Raw genomic sequence first — 22,226 nt, 5'->3', positions numbered from 1 at the left:
CCTCGCGAGGCTTAACCACCATCTGGGAAAGACAAGACTATATCCACCTGTGCCAGATTGGTTTCTGGCCTGAGGTTGACATATGCGACAATAGCCTCTATCTGCATGAAAGCATCGCCAACACCAGCAGCTTCAGAGGAAATATATATGGGTTCTTAGTCACAGTCGGACCAAGAAGGATGTTCAGCATAATCTGCAAAGAGGCAGTGCTGGTGGCCTTTCGTGAAGCCTTCCAAGGCATTAGGGTTGCCAGGGGTGCCAAACCCTCTTATGCGATCGACCGTTTGAAATATGAATTTACAGTAAACAGCCAAATATTTTACCAACTGCACAGGTGGAAATACAGGTAAAACCCGCACCAGCACACTTGATTTCAGTAGTGATTCGCGGATAAATTAAGAAGGTGACTTAACAGTTGGACAAAAGGTATACCTTATACAAGTATGCGCAGTATGTATATATATTGTTAGGCCAAAAGAAATTAATGTTCTCCAAACCAATATCAAAAGCTCATATTTTTTCAGGATGCCACTCATGTGCATTAGGCAAGTGTGCACAGGGTTAGATAAAGCTCCATAGGCAAAATTGCGCAACTAGACACAACTCTCAAGCGTAATATATTTTCTGGGGTAAATTCTTGCTCCTTGAACTCATTTGAGATAATTACCTGTATCACCACACTAGTGGAGCACTAGTAGAACAAAGGCATGTAGTGTGCCTTTCTCAACTCTTCTCCTTGTCTCAGCCTCTTTTACAGCAATAGCTGCTATGGGCTAACTCCCCAGGTTGTCCTGATGTCTACTGGTATAGTCACTGGAATTCCCATATTTCTTGCTAGAATATTGCTAATAAAGTTCTCATTGTGCTGCGAGGATTAGAACTTACGATCGAGAAATTGGCAGTCCACAATTCTACATTTCAGCCACTCTGCTGTAGGTACAGTCATAGTGAATACAGATCCTGTAGAGCGCGGTCTAGCCAACAGGTGCCATGATTGGCTAACACCTGGTCAATTTCTGCGTACTGTATATAGAGCTGGCGTCCACGCCTTCGAGTTCTGACATATCACCTTCTCACTTGTGAAGGCAGCCCTATGTTAACTTTTCTTCTTACATGTAATGAGAGTGATTGGGTGCATATGCTTCATTAATCTTCTTCTAGTGCTTGTCCTCTCAGATTTACTGGATGTGGCTTCTCGCGTCTTGTTTTCCTCAAGCAAAGCGCAAGACCAAGTAATGGAAAGCTCAAGCATAGATTTCAGAAAACATAAAGGGATTGAGCAGTAAGAAGCTACCGGTTGTTTTGGTGGAGACCGGTGGTGAAGTCCGTATATGAAAGAGAAGGAAGAAAAGCCGAGTTTTTTCACTTCAACCCTGGGAAGCACAGCTCCCACAAATAAACGCGACTCATACTTACTTTACTTTCTTAAAGGAGATTACTGACTTGCATTGGCAAGTGTACACTTCAACAAACACCGCATGAAGCAAGCTTCCTGCGCACATTTCACCAACTATTGCATCACTGTTTCGCATTATGAGTAAAACTGCAATTTTTTTTATGCCACAAGTTGCCCAAGTATGTGTTTTGCAGAAGAATGTTAGCAGTGCTTTTTAGACGCTTAAATATTCGTGAATGGTGGTAGAGAAAAAATAAACGTAAGAAGGCAGTGGCTTTTCGCGCATCAGCAATACATACACGTGGTGTTCTAATGGCAATTTCTCCCTGTCCGCTAAGCCAGTGTAAACAAAAAAGCTTGTGCACAATTATTGTGCAAGGTCAGGTAACCTTTGTGAGCAGGGTATGTTTGTTTGCTAACATTTTCTGCGGTCCTGCTATTGGGTTTTCTTTCCTTCCTTTTCAACTGTCCAAGCTCAGACAGTTTGATAATTTTATTCATTGAAAGACTTAGTGAAACCTTTTTTGGGTTGTTTTTTCTTGGTTTCGAACTCAGCACAGTGCCTGTTAAGGCGTATTTTTCGTGTTTTTTGGTTTTGCATTTTTATGGGGAGGGCGTGTTAACATCTTGTACTCCATGTCAAGCATGTGGTGCCGTAGAGTGTTCTTGAATGGAGTCTTGTCCTTTGATTCAGTACAATATGATGTCGTTTATTGTGTGCAAGGCCGTTTTACATTTAAATATGATTGTAGCACTTTGCTAAGTTTTGCCTCTGTAACCCAAGCTTGAAAGTTCGCTACTCAGTGCCGGGGGAATATGACACATGTGACATTTTTTCCAATAAAAGGAAGTCTGTCTCTTGTCTCGTGCACTGCGTGTTTTTGTCTTTTTGAATTACAAATGGTTGCCTATATTTGCTATTTTGTTACATTTCAGATAAGAAATAACTATCATAGTTGACATCATTCAGCCATATTGCACACAATGTGGATGATATTTTCTTGGAATGTATGGCCGCTATGAATATAATAAATAGAAGTTAATAATTAAAGAACAGTGCCTGCATGGTTGTGCAGCCATAAATTGTGGTTATATGGTACTAGCGCTGCAAGTAGCACTGCTTATGCAGAATATATTTAAACTATACCACTTTCAAATGTTATAGTTTTTATCTGCATTTGAATAACTCCAGCTCCTGTGAACAAAACACATCTGGTGGAAGAGTGGCTTGCACCTGCAGCTGAGCCCAATGAATAGCAATATTTCTCTCCGTTTTCACCTTATTAGCATGTTAGTATCGGCAGTTGTTTTTACTGTAGCCTGATGGCCCAGTGTAGAAGCCGCTTTGGGGTGTCAGGATCTCGTACACATCTTCAGCTTTGCAGGGGCCACAGCATTTGGCACATAGTTTGTCACAGGCCGTGTCTTCGGAGCAAGTTGAGTTTTACTCACTTGCAAAAGGAGAGCCACGATTGTTGAATATGAGGTAAATCGCATGTCCACTCATTGGCTTTCTTCATATTGTCTGACATGTGTGGTTATAGTGACTCTTGCTTTATGCACTTCTTGTCCTGCAGCAGTCTTTTCCTTTCGAAACTCAGAATAGTTTCAGCAAGCTGGACAGTAATAACACTGAAAAACCAGCAGATGTTTATCATCGCAGATATCATGCGAAGCTTCGCACTGGATGATGCGGGTATAAATAAATGAGGGTGTTCCTCAAGGCCTTGTAGCACATGTCATGAGTTTAGTGTAACATGATTTATAGCTCTTTTTTGATCCCATTCTATATGTTCAGCAGATGTGCCCATGGTTGAAGTGCAGCGCAAGGTCAAGAAAGCAGATATCTATGAGCAGCACCCAGGTAACCGAGACGCTGAGAAGACTAATGGGAAGCCGGTTGAACATCTGGTCGACCGAGTTGCTGGCTTCATCCAGCAAAGTGGGACAAAGGAAATCATCAACACATCAGAAGGTTTTTACATATAGACACTGTGCTAAGGTTCTCAGGCAGGTCTCCGTCATACCACGCCCAGTCTTAGAGCGCAGGGTAAGCATGACCAACTACATATGCCTTCTGTTTGGACAAAGAACTGCTCATTGTAGCTGACGAGCATGGAGTGGACAAACAACAGGAGCTCTAAAAAATTGGAGGACGCTTAAGCTTCGCCTTCAAGAGTGGGACGCGACAGCGTTCCCGTCGACCCGCCAAGGGGTATAAGACAATGCGCTACGGCACAGCAATCACTTACGATGCGCCCCGCATCGGACTTAGCGCCCACCTATCACGCGGTGAGCGTCGAGCAACGCAGCGTTCGGCGCGGCAACGAAACGTGCGCCTGAGCGAACGAAATGAACCAAAGAACTCGGTGTCTCGGAGGGGAAACGATCTACGCCAGCCAAACGTCGTGATCGGCACGGGCAGAGAGATAGATAGTAATCTAAACCGGGAGCACGGCGAAGCGTCGTCAGGGGAGAGGGAGTCCCGCGACGCGCCTGGCAGCGGTCCCAATGCGCGCGCGGCGCGCCTCCTGTCGGGGCAGCGCCGTACATTGAGAGGAGGGGGTCTTCTGTGTTTGCCGCAAGATGGCTCTGCGTGTGCGGAAAGCGCAGAAGAAATGCAGCGGAAACGCACTTCGCAACTCGTGTAATTGTGACTTCTGTACGTTACATGTTCATAATTACCGATATACACCGCAGTATAACTTTCCACGGCTCGTTTCGAAGGCAACACCGCATTCACTAGAGGCGCGTTTGCACCGCTTGAAAGCATCGAACTCGTGGCTGAGTGGTAGCGTCTCCGTCTCACACTCCGGAGACCCGGGTTCGATTCCCACCGGGCCAATCTTGGAAGTTGCTTTTTATTTATGAAGCGCCTGCCGTGATTTATCGCTCACGGTCAACGCCGCAGACGCCGACACCCGACGCCGACGACACCGGCTTTTCTGCGACACGAGCTCCTTAACGCTATCGCGTTAATAATCTGGTTTCACTGGCACCAACAGTCTCTGTAAGTGTGCATCGCCATACTTCCCAATTTCGTCTTGTGTGACATCAGCAAGAACCAACTTGAGTCAAGGGGCAATAGAGCCAAAAATGCATTCATGCGTGTAGGGCACATTGCGTCCAAAAAGTTGGCAATTCACCGGGGTACTGGAGAAGGAACAGATTATTGACAGTGGGCCAAGAAAAGCTTCTCTGCTTCTAAAAACCCAACACTGTTGCCATGTTACGACCTCTGAAACAATTCCACTCAAAGTCGAAATCATCATGATGTATCCATAAAGAGGGCAGACGGGCTCAGTCCCTTCAGCAATGATGCGAGCTTCGAAAGTGCCACGTCGCACATTTAACACAAGCACAATTTAACACTTAGTATTGCTGCAACCCATCTCCTTCTTTTATTTTTTCTGGTCGGGCTATAGCTTTTTGCTATAAATAGGCATGAACTTGTACTGTAGGCAGCTTACTTGAGAAAGCTTAGGTGATGTTTCCAATCAGCGCCTGATCTTTACACTATGTTATGCTCAAAGAGGGTCGAAACACTGCAATGGAAGCTTCTTTTGGAAAAGCTGCCTGGAAGAAAAAGAAGGAGCTATGCTGCAACCACCATGGCAACATGTTTTCCTGCTATTAAAGATGTTCTTCCGTATCAACTTCAGCCCTCCAGTTTAGAGTAAAGTGCCATTGAACTTATGAACAACGAATCAATTCACAAAGAGCATATGAAGGTCAGGCAAAAGCATGGGCATGAATCTGCATTGTGCTTCTGTATTGAAGGTGAATAATGTGTTCTATAATAGCAAATGAGCTTTAGTAGGCTTCTCTGCAATACGAAATTGGAATGTGGTGAAAGATATTACTAGAAAAATTTGTCAGTGAAGCTTACCACAAGCACAGATGCAATTGCAAATCATATCACAATGCTTTACTGTACGATGCTTATTTCTAATTATGTATTGCGGTGTAGCAAGCTACAATATAAAGGCTGCATAATAAGGTTTTCTGAAGTTACCTTTCTCGCAATAATGTAATGTTTCGAGGTGTAGGCTCAGCATGTACGTCGGTGAAGCATAATAACAGTGGAAAGTGGTCTCTGTCCCTAGACATAATAAGAGTTCTTTATTTATACACTTGCTCACCTGCCGCCTTCTGCCAGAATGCGCGCACCAGGTCGCCTAGGTGGACATATTCGGCTGAGTGATAGCAGCCCCCTCCTCTTTTAATATGCTTCACCGCAATCCACTTCCAGGCTTCACTGCGTAACTAAAATGTGCTGTGGCGAAACAGTACGTTCGTATTGAGTGAATGAACATAAATTGTTTTCACAACAGTACACAAATAAACGCGCAACATGCGCCAGTCTGTCACATGGAAGAGCGTTGCAACAAAAGGTAGCCGATACACACAGGCCGAAATTCAAAACTTCAGACACACAGAAATATGTTTATATATTTAGGTTTGTAACCCTTGAGCAATACAATTCCTGCGTTGCGCGTCGGCGTCGTTCCTCGGCGTAACCAAGCAACCAACCGCGGTAAAGGATTAAAGAGTAAACGCGGAGCGAGAGAGAGATTGGATTGGACAAACATTATTAAAGGTCCTGCAGCACCCGCGTCAGCGCACAGTGGGCGTCTCCCACGACGGGACCGGCAGCGAGTACCGTGGGCGTTCACTCAGCGGGAGATAAAAGACGGCGATAGCGAAGAGATTGCGAGGAGGAAAGAGGAGTAGTCGGGAACAGCGTAATAGTCAGACTAAAAGCATATGGTGGTGCGTAAAGCAGGCTCTGAGGCGACTGCCGCTGCGAGAACGTGCCAGAGTAGCACGCCATCGTTTGTTCACCGATGGCGTGCCGCGAGCGCGTGCACCGATACCACATCTGGAACCAAAACGCTGCATAAGCAAAGGTCTGTCTGCGATGGCTGCTGAGAATCGTGCCCACGTGCCACCACCTCACTGGCCCTCACGATCTCCCGATTAGCGAGGCAATCACACCACTCTTCGCTGTGCCTTTAATAAACCGCGCGAGACAGATCGTCCGCGAGCCAATCAATCGCGAAATGAAAATACGCTTACAGCTGCGCTCAAATTCCCCATTAAGGCTTATCGTAATCGTCGACGAATATTTTCTATAAGCTCAACTACCACCACCAACTACAGCATATAAGCTTGTTGGACGCCACAACGAAAACCCGAGTATCGTCTACACAAACATTAGTATTGTAGACAAGATCGCTAGTCCAGGAATAACGTTAAGCGCGAAAGCTAAATAATACGGCCAGATTACTATGGCGTCGATTACGGCGACGTGTCAAAAGAATACGCACAATCCTTCTCGTCTCATACTCGAAACTTAAAAAAGTAATAGGAGTAAAGAGGGCGTTGCGCGGAATGCAGCGCGCTCGCCAGAAGCTTGCCATAGATCGATGGTAGAGCTCACAGTTCAGCGGCAATTGAGCTTGAGCCACAGACGGCCGTTTCTAAGCGCTGTCACAGACGCCAATCACTGCTCTTCATTCTCGCTCATACTGTGAATTTGCTAAATCAAGAAAGGGGCCGACAGATGGAATAGCTAACTGTGGTATAAAGTTTGTAAACAGGGATAAGGTGCCTCAGAAAGGCTGGCCAACGTTTAGATAGCGAGGACCTATCTTCGTCAAAGGCGGCGTCGTCATCCTCGGCATGTTAGTTTTAAAGGGTCAGTGCAGTGAGCCTTTAAATCTAACATGCCGAGGATGACGAGGCCGCGTTTGACGAAGATAGGTCCTCCTATCGAAACGTTGGCCAGCGTTTCTGAGGCACCTTATCCCTGTTTACAAACTTTATACCACAGTGTGAATTTGCTAGTGTTGTTGAATCACCCAGAACGTCGAAACAGCAGTGATATTCTTTTCGCACTTGCATTGTGGAGAGGCTGGGGGGGGTGACTGACTATTACGCCTAGTATAACTTCGTATTATTAGAACTTCGACTAGAATTTACTAAAAGTGTCGGCTTGCGTGTAAGACTTGCTGGCTGCTTGCTAGTTTCGCGACGCCGCTCACGCAGTCCTCGCGCCAAGAAGCAGGGGTGAATAGAGTTTGACTGCCTTTTTCTGGTTGTGTTGCGACTGCGCCATACAAGCCTGTACCGTCTATAAAAGAAATATTATCGTTTCCACTCTGCACTTGATTTTGAATACAACGCACAATATACGGTGGACTGCGCTTTCTCTTTAGAAGGGCAGTTTGCGTGTACGTCGCTGGTCGCACGTTCTAGCGAATAATGCAACCACCTAATTGCTCTGATACCTAAATAAAGCGGTTAGCCTGAATCTTCCTTTCATTTCATACTGCTAGTTTCTGATTTGTTGCTGCCTCTTGTTGGAACATGCTTCACAGCGGTCTCATACATTTTTTTTTCGTTCATGCACGCATTCGTTTTATAGCATTTGCTGATGAGCGCCAAGTACTGACTTGAGTAGAATTTATTCAACATTTTGCCGCCGTATTTATACGGTCTATTCAAACAAATGAATGAAATGAAATGAAGTTTCTTGGCAAATGCATACTGAAATACATTTTTCTCTTTTCTCAGGTATAGCTCACCTTACGCACTCTGAAAAAATCTCTACACCAGTGAATACGTGTCCTTCGTCGTTACCCGCAACGAGGTCGTTTACGTCATTTTCATAGGAATAAACCAAGATCAAGAAGTGTGCGCATTGTTCAGCAAAATGCAGCGTCAGGTTTCGTATTCAGAATTCGTTCCTTAAGTTCTCACTTAGAGCAATTTGTATGAGCACATACCTAGGAACCCTTAAAGTGAATATATTATTGTTAGTATTGGACCACAAACACTCCCGGCAAAATGTTGTTATGCGCCTTTATAACTTCACCTTCTGCAACAACTTCGCCTTCTGTGCCGCCGAGAGGCGTCGCCGAAAGTCGACCCACTATCCCACATTCTCGTGGATGCGCTCTTGCTGTGATGAGATGTTAAACCTTGATCGGGCGACCACAACGCTAAGCAAGGTTCGCCTCTGCCGAACGGTGGAGTGTAAATCGGCTAAGTCGGTCAGCTTCAAGGCATGAACGGCACGGCTCATGCGTAGTCAAGCGATCCAAAGTACAAGTGTATCTCGGGTTGTAATCAGTTCCAAGAAAGCATTTATGTGATTTTTGTAAACAAATAGTTTGCCCCTTTTCCCTGATAGCGGAGGTGGCTGGGAATTGGCAAACAGTTATAGGAAAATAAAGAAAGCTTTTGGAAATTGTCCAAAAGTTTTTTCAACCGAGAAAACTACCAATGCAATAGTACCGCAATATTTTAAGTCCACTGCAAGAACGAAAGCCAAAGTTCTGCTAGAGAATAAGCGGAATATGTATGATAACCTGTTTTAGGATACTGCTAGTTAGCACAAAATTTGTACAGCCACTTTCTGGTTTAGGTCTAATGCAAAAAGGGTCCTATTTTGACGTGCATGGGTGGTCGAAATTTTTGAGTCCCCCAATAGGGCGCTTCTCCTATTCGGTGTTGGTTTCGGTAGGTAATCGTAAGTTTATTTTAGTATTGTGTCCAATCCATTGAGCAGTGTTGGAAAATTTTTTTACTTTTGAATGAAGTACAGCTGAAGTATACTATGTTGAGAAATTCTCATTTCTGTTTAGACGCAGCACTTGTGTGGTGTTTTCATGTGAGACAACCTGCGCGAGTTCCAATCTAGCACTTTCTGCATTCTTAGCCTAGGTCAGTGGAGCTGGAAGTTTTCTTCGGATATACATTTGCTTAAAATTCAATCTAGAGTTCAAATTGGAGCATATAATTAAAATTGTAGATGAATGTAGTCTGTAGGTACGCGTGCTTTGTGCTGCACGGCAACCGAGACTAGAAATTCAGATACCGCTAGATTAAAATTTGCAGAGGTCATCTAATAAGCAAGCACTAGACAAGTGCTGCGTCTAAAGTAAAATAAGACACTTCTCTGCGCAGTATTTTGCCGCTGTAGTTCAGTGAAATGTTCAGGATAATCTGTACTGGCTTAGTACAGTTGGTACAATATTTAAGATAACCTAAAAACCTTCAATTTCTTTCAATTAAGACATTTACACTGCTGTGAAATATAAAAGAACAATTTCTGAAATTGAAGTAATTCAATAGTGTTTCAGTTATATGTTATATGCATTTGTCATTTGTCAATAAAATCCTAAAATATATATCAGTGATCGTTCGTCATACGTTCAATACCATTCTTTTTCTTTGTCGACAGCCTTTCAATTTCAATAAAGTTTTAAAGGTTACAGGTGTTTTTTACTCAGTTTTTATGAGCGCTGCAGACTTAAATGAGAACTTTTGTAATTCACACCGCACAGTTGTGGCGCTGTCGAGGCCCCACCATAGTCTCGCATGCCCATGTTTGGCCCCTGCCTCTTCGCAGGGCTCAAGACGAAGCTTGGCATCTCGCTTTTTTTGCTGCTGAACTGGCGTTAATAGCCATCGGTGCCCACAACAGCCTAGCGTAGTGCCGACCTGTCTGAAAGGTTTGAGCACTTAGGCACCAGCAATAATTTCGATCAAGTTTACTAAGGTTGAAATGATACAAAATTAGGCATAATGTTTAAACGTATTGTTACAGTATGTTCCCATTCGTGATTCTTTCCAATTCCACATTGTTAAGACGTTTGTCAACCACAATTTTTATAATGTCCATATGAAATGCACGGCACATGTCAGTCACACTGAGAACTCCGTCGTATTTAATTTCTTCACTCCATGCAGAGTATCAGTGTAGAAGGAAGCGTACGTGACGCGCGCATACAAACATATCTACATTCAGTAGCCTCCATAAGGGACGGGCTTGAGAAATAGAAGCTGGAAAGGCGCAACCGGTGGATTTCACCTCAGAAGGGTCACATGTTAGCACAAAACCTGCCAAGGGTCACATTCACCAGAACAGTGTTTCTCTTGTTCTTTGCTGAGATGACGAAGATGGTCAGGAGAACCCCTCATGGTTGTACCCAACGCATACTGTGACTTCCACTAAGATTCGAGTTCCGCGAACTGTATTCCATTGCTTTCTTTGCATATAGGTGGTATATTTTGTGATTTCGGGCGCGCAGTTTTTATGGAAGCCTATGAGTGTATAAAAAAATTAATTAGACAATATACGACAAAGTGAACTAATAAACATCAACGTAACAGAAGGGCGAGAAGAATTTCTAATAAATGATCTGGCTATCTAAATTTAGCTTATGGGAACTCCGGCATCGGAGCCAGCAGTCGGGGAAATTCAGGAAAGGTGACTCGTGAACGCGAACGGTGATCCGAGGCTCCACTCGGTGCTCCTTGGTGCTACCGGCCAGGACCCGGCCCGCTGCCATGGATTGCGGGGCCGCGCCGTTCCCACACTGGCACCCGTAAACTGCATGCCTGGCTGCGTTCCGGGACGAACCATGATTGTTCGTTCCAGGACGGACCATGAGCGCCCGTTCCACAGCCAGTAGGGACGCCTCTCTAGGAATCAATGTTCTCTAGAATACAGAAAATTTATAACGCACTGTTTCGCACATTCATTATCGCCATGCAAACTTTGTTTACCATGCTCTTTGCGGCAACCCTATTCCCCTAACTTTGGCTACAACAAGCCCAAGGGAAAATAACACAGTCGATATATTTCAGTGATTGTAAGATCGTGACAGCCATTTCAACTATATGCAGCCACATTACATCCATGATGTCTCATTCCATGATTCCATCCATGATGTCTAATCCGTGATTACATCCACAATTTCTTTTACCATGCAAAATAGACATGATCCTTAACAAATGATCGTAATCAAACACTGCTCACGCGTAGAACCACCATTTTTCTTAAAATATCAGGTTAATTTTCATATTGTGCACGTATTCTTATTTATTAGTGAAAGGTAACCCTTCACAGCAATTGTGCGGGTAGTAACGCTATTCAGTTTATCTGGATATCAGGGTTTCGTTCGCGGGAGCGCCACTAACGGCGTCAAGATCTTAAAGTTTTCCAACTTCCCGCGGTGATGTATGATGACGTAAACGAAAAAAATTAAAGAATTAAAAGCTATCCCTGCGCATTGAGCATCACCACAATCCTTGTCCCGCTGGCGTTATCAGTGTTCTTGATGAAGTGTAGCCACTCGTCGGCTGGACATTATTGTCATCCTAAGAACGGTTATTCGCGATGAGGCAAACGCTGCGATGATTGATTCTCGGCCTTTCAGAGGCTTCCCGTAAAGCATTCACGGTATTTTTCTTTTTCGTCAACTTTTTTAATGTTGCGAAGTCAACGGTCTAGGATAATTGTCGGAAGAACTTCGCGGTAGCTTTAGTTTTGGCCTCACTCCGATGTCGCCTATTCAAATACATGTTAAACGCAGAAATGCTTCTCTGAGATTGTCATTCGCCGATTTTAATTAAATTTGTTGCACATGAAGGCGGATGTTAGTTTCTAGTGACTGTGAGAAGCGGAATTTCAAATTAGTTCTGGATATCTTAAAAGGAATTAAAAGAAAATTGGCAAGCTTGAAAAAAAAATAGAAACACAAAGCTTACAAATTTGCAGCTCCGCACCTAGAATAGATATCGCAGTTCTCTAACCTGCATCCATGAGAGCATCCGAAGCGGACGAATTTGATTCGTTGATTAATACATTAAGGTAATTTGTTACATTGTTCACAATGGCTTTGCAAAAGTTATGCTCACAAATTTGTGTAATTTTCTGAGAGCCATGTATAAGATATCGAATTTGCCCGCTTTAAATGTACCTTTAGGTGCAGTTTACAAAATTTTGATATGCTTTTTGATTGCTGAGGTGCAGATAGTTACGTTTTCTGGATATATTCGATTTGTTTTGATACTTATTAAAAATTGACCACATAAATGAAGAATTTACAACCAACGGTAGATATAAACAATTTTTTTCTTTATATGCAGCAAACCCCATCGTGTTTTCTGCGGTGGTTGCCGAGAAAAATGATTTCAGAATTTTCGTGTATTTATTTATTTATTTATTTATTTATTTATTTATTTATTTATTTATTTATTTATTTATTTATAAGACATACTTTCAAGTCCTAGTAGGCACTACAGACAGGAGTGGTGAAAATATAGAAGTTTTGCAGTACTGGGCGTGAATAGAAAATCAAACAGTAAGGCACTTTGAATCTTTAAAACTTCCCGCGGGGAAGTATTCAGATGCGAGGTCCGAGATAAAGCTTTCTCAGCATGGCGAAGTGTCTACGAGTGACACCATCGTGGACTGCTTTTGTTTTTCACATGTCGGTTTCGTCAACTTACCCCCTCATATTTCCCTACCAATTTTGCTTTCCATACTTATGGCCTACCGCAGCAGCTGCGAATCCAGAAAAGATGAAGAATGACACCGAAGAATGACACCGTAGAGTACATTGTAATTAATGTGCTGGAGTCGGCGTCCCCAATTTCAGACCCGTGCCTCATCCTGTAAGCACCCACCCTGTAAGACAGAGGACACAGCATCTCGCTTATGTGTGTTCTCCCCCGATAGTTGCCAAGCGCTGGCGTCTGCGATAGGACCTACTGCACCTCAACACATGCCGACATTCTGTGCTTATTTCGTAGCAACGGATTTCAGCAGAAGTGTTTCAACAGCCAAATTATCTTTCCCGAAATTGGGCCTCCATGCCAAAGTACGTTATGGTTTTTTATCCTTAAGTTATTTTTATATTTACATCGGTGCTGTCCTGACATTTCGATCGGTTTAACCTTTCCCAAGATGCCTGCATTCTTGTAGGCCTATGTATATATCTTTGGGGATTTTTGATGGACGTTGAAACCATAGCACAGCCCCTTTAGCATGTTGCATAGAAAGTCATTTGATTTTCCGGAGGCCACCTGCAATCTTCCGTCTTCTTGAAGCTCCTCAACTTCCTGAAGTCCCTGAACTTCCTGAAGTCACTGCCGATTGTAGCCCGTTTTGACGACTACATTCCCACGGAAGTCGGCAATCACGCAAAGGCCATTGGATTGACGCCATTTAATCCTACCAGTGTTATTACTACCACAGATTGCGATGCTTTTTTCTGAACAAAACTGTGAAGCCGCTGGCAACGCTTGTGGGAAAGTGAAACAAATAACAAGCACCACTTCATTAAGCCACAGTAAGGTTTTTAGCCCTCCACATCAATATCACGGCAAACAAATGTCCTATTTTGTCATCTCAGAACAGCACATACACTTGGGATCCATAATTTTCTACTTATTGGAAATGAGCCTTCAAGCAGTGGTAGATGCGGAGAGAGGCTGACCGCCCTCCACGTTCTACTGGAATGTCGCGAAGCCGAAGCTGAAAGAAAGAAACATTTTGCTCTGGCATACCGCTATCGTATACCACATCACCCGGCTATGGTTCTTGGTAATGAACCACTGTTTAACAGCAATCAGTCCTCGATTTCTTGACTGATGTTGTCCTACATGTTATTAGTCCCTTACATTCGTAGTGTTTTCTCTATTCAGAGGATGTCGCTGCGATAGCGGTATTATATAGCACATGCCTCCAGGCCCTCGTGTCTCGAGGGCTCTAAAGAAGCAGTAGTGCTCTAGTCAACTTTAGCATCTCATATTTTTGGTATATGATATCTTTCTTTCGCAGTGGATCTTAATGCTCATAGCACACGTCATTTGTCATCACCATTACCATAATAAACATAAATTTGACGCAGTTTTGAGGGACCATATTTAAGGCCCCTTTACAGCCACGTTACATCAACTTCATAGAACTCATTGCTACACTGCGAACTCATTACCACGCGCAGAGCGCTCTGTGGCCATACCTTGCCCTTGTGCTATTAAACATCACTCATTTATTCATTCTTTCATTCATTAGAGGCGTGGCCTGCTCTGCTGGTGCAATGTCTTTTCTCTTGGCAGGCTTTTCGTATGCTGCTGTCCGCGGCTTTTAAGGAGCATTTATGAGTGGTCCCTTTTGAGTGAAATAAAAGCACAGAGCCTTAGCCACCGCGGTTTAACGCCACTGCCTGATGTCACGCCGTTAGAATTATTGGCTTTGTGCCTCGCCTACATTAGGTAAGGTTAGCTTAGGTTTAGGTTAACTTAGCTTACCTTAGGTTAGGTTACGTTAGCGTAAGAGGCGTTAGGGTGGCGTGCCATATTCTCACAGCGGTTACGCCGTCAGGATTATTGCCCGTTCGTCTCGGCCACGTTTTCTTAGGTTAACGTTACGTTGCGTTAGGTTAGAGTAAGAGGCGTTAGGGTAGCGTGACGTATTCTCATAGCGGTTACAGGGGCTTCGAGCGTCACCGGCAGCCTTTCAGCCTCTTGCGTTCAAGGGAGGGCCACTAAGGCGCTCTGACATCTAGATTTTAATATATGCGCCCTGCCCTCTGCTTGTCCCAATACTGCTCCCACGGAAACATCTCTGATGTTATTTGCAAGGTACATTGCCATCGAGAAAGCAATGGTGGCGCACAACTGACTTAGCACGACCGCCGCAGGTGCGAGACAGTCTGTCCGACACATCGGTCACCAAATGTGGCATCAGTGCCCGATGCTTCAACTTTTTCTCCGCGCCGGCAGCCAGCGTCCAAACGAGCGTAAACAAAGAGAGAGAGAGGGCTTTTTATTAGAAAAACAAAGAATTATATAACTTATAACAGAGCGTATATAACCGCTGGCATGCTACTCTGTATAGGGATGGGGAAGGGGATTAAAAGATTCCAGAAAAGAGTGGGAGAAAAAAAAAGGATAAAAATAAATATGAAATGTCCGAGTGGACCTGATACTAATTTTTACACGTGACATGGCGGGTAAATTTAAGCTTTTGTATAGGAAGGATGCAATTTTTAATGTTTTCCTATTTGACCGATTTCTGTCAGGTATTTGAACAATAAATCCAAAACCCGTCGCTGTTTTGAAGGGCCGGGCATTGGACCGAAGATGCTCGGTAACGTTAACGGTTCGTGGCGAATCATGTCCATTTGGTGCTCAAAAAATTGTCTCTCGTCGCGGTACGCGGGGCATTCTAGTAATATGTGCTCCATTGTCTCTAAGTTGCGACAGTTATCACAGTATGGGTTAGTGGTAAGTCCTATGCGGTACAGATAATTGTTCGTATATGCCACGTTCAGTCGAAGACGATGGTACAATGTCTCTAAGTGTCGAGGAAGTGGTCGTGGAATTTTCGGTCTCATTTCTGGGTCAATGTAACGTAGGAAGTTATCTTGGTGCAGCGGCAGATTCAAGATGCGGTCTTTTTCTTGATAGCCATATTTTTTTGCCATGGTTGAAGCGTCGGCTTTTGTAAAATATGTTCTTCTGAACTTGCGGTATTGGAGTCCATTTCTGGCAGCTTCGTCCGCTCTTTGATTTCCCGAAATGCCGGCATGGCCAGGTATGCACTGGAACTTTATGCAATGCCCAGCAATCTTAGCCCTGTGGTGAAGATAAGCAATGTCAAATGCTGCTGGTTGATTATTGCAACGCTTGTGCCTGTTCCACATACTTTGTAGGGCTGCTTTTGAGTCTGTGAATATCACCCATGTCTTTGGCGGCTACTGTTGAAGTATATACACAAGGGCCTACTCGACCCCACTCCGCAATGCCGGCACACCTTGAGACAAACCTATGCAACAGGCGCTGAGAAATCTCCGTAGTCCCCAGCGAGAGTCATATACGTATATATATATTTATATATATATATATATATATATATATATATATGGAAGAAACACCCCCAGATTTTCACTCTCGGGCACGCTCTTACTTGTGCCAACGCATAAAAGGCTGGCGATCCCTTAAGTGGACGTCTTGTCTCCTCTCGCTGCAAGCGATGGATTGTCCCATTCTGTCATTCATTCGAGTATCGCGCTGTACGACATGATTTAAACATGCCATTATTTTTGTCCGCGCTGTAGACAAAGATGTTGTCTGTGCTTTGTGTATTAAGCGTGCGGGAAGACGGATCCTCCGTGGATCCATCTTCCCGCTGGAAGATGGATCCACGGGGGCCGAAACGGGATGTGGCAATGCGCCCGGTGTCGGTGGTACTCTCATCATATAAATTTTCAGGTAAGTGCCCGTTATTTGGTGTTTCTTGGGCTACATATTATTGTTGGCTCTAGAAGCTTAGTATAATGATATCTTAGCGCAATTCACTAATGTAAGCGCAAGAGCAGCTGTGCTCGTAGTACGGCAAGATTGCTAGTTCAGTCGCGCCCCGCGTGACCAACGTTTGTGTCAAACCTACATATGGCGTGGTGTCCGTTGCCGTCCGCGTTTCCGCGTTGTATATGAGCTCTTAGAAGTTTCAGTAATTATTTTCCTGCGAGTACAGCACGGCTTGTAAATCGGTCATTCACACTTTAGTGAAATGTCGTCCAACAATTTTGCGTCGCGTAGAACAAGAAGTGAGGGCTGGCTACGCTGCATTTGTGAAGCGCCGGCGCGATATTGGCTCTTCCTGGCGCAGTCACACGGTGCTGCTGCTTGCCGGACGCCTTTCTTCGTCGTGTTTTCCTCTAGCTTCCTGTGTTCGTGTGTGAGAGCGTGTGTCCCGGTTTCTATGTGGGGGCGTTTTTGCGGGTGTATGTACGGGCGCACGTGTTTTGTGAGCGCGTTTGTGTGTTTGTGTGCGTGTGTGCACTTTTTTGTGTGGGGGTCTGTGTGTGTGCGTGCACTAGTTAGTGCATTTGCGTGCCTGCATGCAAGTGCGTGTGCGCGTTTGAGTGTGTTCGTAATCTTTGGGCGTGCATTTGTGAGTGCATGTGAGCGCGTTTTGTGTGTGTGCGTATGCATTGAATACGTTCGGTGGACCTTCACTCGCAACAAAACTCCTCAAAATTTGCTTAGCTGAGGATCTTGCCCTGAAAGCCGAGTTTGGTGTCAAGTCACTATGGACAACTGCAATATGAGGCGCCGTTTCTCGGGAGGACCAGTGCAAAGGCGTCAGCTGTCAGGTTTCCCTTTTTTACCTCTGCCCTGATGAATGCACATCCTTGAGTGTTATTCTGGAATAAACATTTCAACAACAACATAAATAAATGATTAAAAAATCTGGCAGTGTGTTTGACAATTACGCTAATTCCGATCTTAAAGACTTGTATTTTGCATTATCCCACTTTTCCGCTGAAGTGGATAACAGATCGAATTCTGAATGGGTAGGTAATCAGGATGTTCCGCGTATACACCAGGTGGTTTCAGGAGCTTTATTGCATGTCAAAATATGATGATGTATGGGGTTTTGTGGCGCAAGGGCCAGGTATGGCCTAGGAGCGCCATGTCTGTGCTAATCAGTTTGCGGTGTAATTATGATTACTATGAAGTTCGTGTGAGGCGGCTGTAAAGAGGCCCTAAAATATGCGCTCTGAAGGGCGTAAAATCTGTATGATAAAATTATGGCGATGACGTATGACTTGTACTATGAACACTTAGATGCATTTAGAAGAATGATACGATAGGTAAAATATATCTGATTGTAAAAAATCCTAGAGCACTACTGCCTCCTTAGAGCCCTTGAAACACAAGGGCCTGGAGGCATGTGCTATGCAAAACAATTATCGCAGTGGCATCCTCTCGAGAGAGGAGGCGCTACGAATTCATGGGACTAATAACATGAAAGACCACATCTTTCAGAAAACATAGCACTGTGTCTGTATTGAAAAGCGGTTCTGGGCCAAGAAGCATTGCAGGATGAAGAGGAATGTGCTGTCGGTATGCTAATGAAAAATATCTTTTTCTCTCAGATTCGGCTTCCCGACACTCCAGGAGGACGTGGAGTACGGTCAGCCTCTCCCCGCATCTACCACAGGTTGGAGGCTCACTTCCGGTGAGTAGATAATTACGGGTGCCAAACGTATGTTCTATTCTGAGACGACAGAATAGGACATCTGTTCGGCGCGATTTTGTAGTAGAGGTCCAAAATCCTAACTGTGGTTTTATCAGGTGGAGCTTATTATCCGTTTCCGCATCCCACATGTGTTGCCAGTGATCTCGCAGCCTCCTTCGCAAGAAAGGCCTCAGATCTGTGACAGGCACCGCAGCGGTAGGGTTAACAGCTTGCAATGTGATTGACGTGGCCATCTCGTCCGCCAGAACGTTACCTTCGATTCCCCTATGGCCAGGGACCCAGCATATTATGATATTCTGATTAGATGAGTACGCTTTGCACAAGACCGAATATAGTTCATTAAATATGGGATTTTTATGTTTGCTGAGTGACATTAAGGTTTTCACGACGCTGAGAGAGTCTGTATAGATCGCTGCTTTTGGAAGTTTCGATTTTCTTATGTGCTTTACAGCAGAGAGTAATGCGTAGGCCTCGGCCGTAAAGATACTTGTTTCCGGATGCAGCACATCGGATTCCGAAAACGATGGGCCGACGGCAGCATAGGATACCCCGGCATTTGGCTTCGAAGCGTCTGTGTAGAACTCTGCGTAGGAGTGCTTGTGCTGGAGTTCTAGGGAATGTATTCGGATTTCGGCCTCAGGAGCGTGCTTTGTAACTTTTATAAAGGATATGTCACAATCTATCACCTGCCACTCCCAAGGAGGTAGGAGCTTGGTTAGGTGCATTAAACGATGCTCGAGGAGTGGGACATGCATTTCATCGCTAAGCTGCTTCACACGCGGCGAGAAAGGCTGTTTTATGGAGGGACGATTGCTGAAAAGTATAGCGCACGTCATATCGGTAACGGCATCAAAACATGGATGTTAGGGATTAGAGCGTATTTTAAGGAAATATGTAAAGCTGATGTATGATCGCTGTAGGTGGAGAGACCACTCATTTGATTCTACATATAGACTTTGTGTGGGACTCGTTCTGAAAGCGCCAGTGGCCAGTCGGATTCCTAGATGGTGGACTGGGTCTAGCATCTTTAGCGCGCTCGGGGCGGCAGAGTTATACACAAGGGCACCATAGTCCAATCGAGACCGAATTAGGGTCTTGTATAGGTTCATTAAACACTTCCTATCACTACCCCATGTAATCTGGGATAGAAGTTTCATTAAGTTCATTGTTTTCAGACACTTTTCTTTAAGATGTTTAATGTGTAGGACGAAAGTAAGTTTATTGTCGAGTATAACACCTAGAAATTTGTGCTCTTTGTTTAGAGGTATCTGATGTCCACACATTTCCAAGCAAGGATCCGGGACCAGGCCTCTCTTCCTTGTAAACAGCACCAAGAACTCTTTTGAGGATTGATTTTAAAACCATTTTTCTCTGCAAACCCTGACAGCTTGTTAAGACCATTCTGTACCTGTCTCTCGCATACTGCGAGGTTACAGGATTTGAAGCCTATTTGAATGTCATCCACATAGGCGGAATACAAAATGGCCGGGGGTAAGGATGCACGAAGCGTTGTCATCTTAACAATAAAAAGTGTGCAACTGAGCACGCCTCCCTGGGGTACACCCGTTCCTTGTGTTAAAGGACGTGACAGCACATTGCCGACTTTCACCCGGAAGGTACGATTGGACAAGTAGCTTTTTATTACGTTGAGCATATTATCATGAATGCCCATTTCGGATAAGTTTCGCAAGATACCGTATCGCCACGTTTTGTCATACGCCTTTTCCATATCGAGAAATATCGACAGGAAGAACTGTTTATGTATAAATGCGTCCCGGTTATTTCTTTCAATACGTACAAGATGGTCGGTTGTGGAGCGCCCTTCTCGGAAGCGACACTGATAGGGATCAAGCATTTTGTTCTGTTCAAGGAAATGGATCAGTCGCCGATTTATCATTTTTTTCAAATACCTTACACATGCCACTTGTGAGGGCTATCGGGCGGTAGCTTGCCACTGATGAAGGATCTTTGCCTTGTTTTAGAACAGGGATCACAATGGCTTCTTTCCATGCGGTCGGAAGGTACCCTGCGTCCCAGATAGTGTTGAAAAGTGTAAGTAGTGTCACTTGCGTGTCATTGTGTAAGTTTTTCAGCATTTCGTACATGATTCTATCAGATCCTGGTGCTGAACTCTTGCATGCGCTCAAGGCAGCTCTCAATTCGGCAATACTGAAAGGACGGTTGTAAGGCTCATTCTCTCGACTTTTTCTTGCTAAAGGCTTACGTTCTTCTATTTCTTTATATATGAGAAAAGATTGCGAATAATTGTTTGAACTTGACACGCTCTGCAAGTGCTCCGCAAGTGAGTCTGCCTGATCTTGCAGTGTATGGCCTTGTGTATTTACCAGAGGGAGTGAATGTGTTTGTCGCCCTCTAATTCTATTTACCCTGTTCCAAACTTTGGCCTCGTCTGTAAACGAGTTAATGCTCGATAAATACTTTTGCCAGCTTTCTCTTCTGGCCAGTCGGCGGGTTCTCCTGCCTTGGGATTTTACTTGCTTAAAGTTGACTAGATTCTCTGCAGTGGGAGAAGCGCGTAGCAGCCCCCACGCTTTGTTTTGTTTCTTACGAGCGATCCTGCAGTCTTCGTTCCACCATGGGACCCGTCGTTTACATGCCAAGCCATGTGCTTCTGATATGCATTTAGATGCCATGTCTATAATGAAGGCTGTGAGATACTGCACAGCAGCATCAATTCCTAAACAAGACATGTCATTCCATGAGATATTAGTTAAGTTTCGGAACTTCTCCCAGTCGGCTGTATCGATCTTCCACCTAGGAGCCTGTGGTAGACATTCTTTTTCTTCATGTGTTTTTAGCAGTATGGGGAAGTGGTCGCTTCCGTAAGGATTCTTGGTGACTTCCCATTCGAGTTCAGACCGTATACAAAGGGAAACTAGGCTGAGGTCAATTGAAGAAAATGTTCTGTTTGTGAGAGAATAATATGTGGGTGTCTTTTTATTCAGCAGACACGCACCGCACGAAAAAAGGAACTGTTCGACGAGGCGATCTCGCGCATCGATACGAGAGTCTCCCCACAGGCTGCTGTGCGCATTGAGATCGCCAAGAACAACATAGGGTTCTGGCAATTGATCTATTAAGGACTGAAATTCATGTTTGTTTAGTTGGTAATGCGGGGGTATGTAAAGCGAGCAAATGGTGATGAGTTTGTTTAGTAGGACAGCTCGAACCGCCACTGCTTCAAGGGGCGTTTGTAGCTGTAAAGGTTGGCACGCTATACTTCTATGAGTGACTATTGCAACACCGCCCGATGATGCAACGGCATCATCGCGATCTTTGCGAAAGGTTAGATACTGTCGAAGAAAGTTTGTGTGTTTGTTTTTTAAATGTGTTTCCTGTAAACACAGCACTTTCGCATTGTGTTTTTGCATAAGTTCCTGCACATCAGCAAGTTTCTGAGAAGACCTCTGACGTTCCATTGAATTATTTGTGTATCCATATTGGCAGGTAATAGGTGCTGTGTGTACAGAAACAGAAGTAGTGATTATGTAAATTACAGTGATTAAATTACAGAGCCCTTTCGAGGCCCTGTAACGGGAGTTTTGCTCTTTCTGGAGCGTTCGAGGGAGCCTCGCCGCTGCTTAGGCGCTTGGCGCGCCGTGGGGATAGGTGTTGTGTCCATTGCCTCTCGTGAGGCGCCGGACACGTGCTCTTGCGAGCGAGAGGTTATCAGGGAGAGTCCCGTCTTGGAGGGCAAGACCGCTGCGCCCACCAGCCCGGAGGTCGTTGGGGCTCCCTGGGGGATTCGGCTGCGCCGGCCATTGCCAGCGCTGGAAGGAACCTGGGAGGTTGAGGCAGCCTCGGCTGCGCCCACCTTCGGGATCGATGGGCCCTTCTCCACGGTTGACGGAGTAGCGCTAGCTGCAACCGCCGCAGGGGCAGACGGCGTAACTGCCGACTCACTGCGTGTGGGTCGGACAGCCGCCGGAGGCCGTTGTGACGCTGCCCCCTGACGCG

The 22,226-nt window shown here is 44.8% G+C and overlaps 1 protein-coding gene across 4 annotated transcripts in view; it reads right to left on the bottom strand.

The window, feature by feature from the left end:
• Window positions 1-22,226, bottom strand: part of LOC135917831 (uncharacterized) — a 265,446-nt gene that overhangs the window by 26,927 nt on the left and 216,293 nt on the right. The window contains exon 14 of one of the 4 annotated variants that reach the window (XM_070536084.1): window positions 10,224-10,908. The exons of 1 other annotated variant lie outside the window; for it this stretch is intronic. The gene's annotated coding sequence lies outside the window, so the exon portion shown is untranslated. Of the gene's footprint in view, window positions 1-10,223; window positions 10,909-22,226 lie in introns of those variants that run through there. 2 more of the 4 variants (XM_070536083.1, XM_070536080.1) reach the window with 2 other exon arrangements.

Source organism: Dermacentor albipictus, chromosome 3 (genome assembly GCF_038994185.2).
Source record: "Dermacentor albipictus isolate Rhodes 1998 colony chromosome 3, USDA_Dalb.pri_finalv2, whole genome shotgun sequence".
NCBI lineage: Eukaryota > Metazoa > Arthropoda > Arachnida > Ixodida > Ixodidae > Dermacentor > Dermacentor albipictus.
This window is presented reverse-complemented; position numbering and strand designations above follow the sequence as displayed.